The following is a 1,082-nucleotide window of genomic DNA, read 5'->3' as shown; positions in this document are numbered from 1 at the left end:
AGAACAAAAAAATTTCACAATTTGTATGGAAACACAAAAGACCCCAAAGAGCCAAAGCAATCTTGAGAAAGAAAAATGGAGCTGGAGGAATCAGGCTCCCAGACTTCAGACTATATTACAAAGCTACAGTAATCAAGACAGTATGGTACTGGCACAAAAACAGAAAAACAGATCAATGGAACAGGACAGAAAGCCCAGAGATAAACCTATGCACATATGGTCACCTTATTTTTGATAAAGGAGGCAAGAATATACAGTGTAGAAAAGACAGCCTCTTCAATAAGTGGTGCTGGGAAAACTGGACAGCTTCATGTAAAAGAATGAAATAAGAACACTCCCTAACAGCATATACAAAAATAAACTCAAAATGGATTAAAGACCTAAATGTAAGGCCAGAAACCACAAAACTCTTAGAGGAAAAGATAGGCAGAACACTCTAGGACATAAATCACAGCAAGATCCTTTTTGACCCACCTCCTAGAGAAATGGAAATAAAAACAAAAATAAACAAATGGGACCTAATGAAACTTAAAAGCTTTTGCACAGCAAAGGAAAGCATAAACAAGACGAAAAGACAACCCTCAGAATGGGATAAAATATTTTCAAATGAATCAACTGACAAAGGTCTAATTTCCAAAATTTACAAGCAGCTCATGCAGCTCAATATCAAAAAAACAAACAACCCAATCCAAAAATGGGCAGAAGACCTAAATAGACATTTCTCCAAAGAAGATATACAGATTGCCAACAAACACATGAAAGAATGCTCAACATCATTAATCATCAGAGAAATGGAAATCAAAACTACAATGAGGTATCACCTCCCACCAGTCAGAATGGCCATCATCAAAATATCTACAAGCAATAACTGCTGGAGAGGGTGTGGAGAAAAGGGAACTCCCTTGCACTGTTGGTGGGAATGTAAATTGGTACAGCCAGTATGGAGAACAGTATGGAGGTTCCTTAAAAAACTACAAATAGAACTACCATACGACCCCGCAATCCCACTACTGGGCATATACCCTGAGAAAACCATAATTCAAAAAGAGTCATGGGGCTTCCCTGGTGGCGCAGTGGTTGCG

This window comes from Physeter macrocephalus, chromosome 7, assembly GCF_002837175.3.
Source record: "Physeter macrocephalus isolate SW-GA chromosome 7, ASM283717v5, whole genome shotgun sequence".
Classification (NCBI taxonomy): Eukaryota; Metazoa; Chordata; class Mammalia; order Artiodactyla; family Physeteridae; genus Physeter; species Physeter macrocephalus.
Note: the sequence above shows the minus strand (reverse complement) of the source record.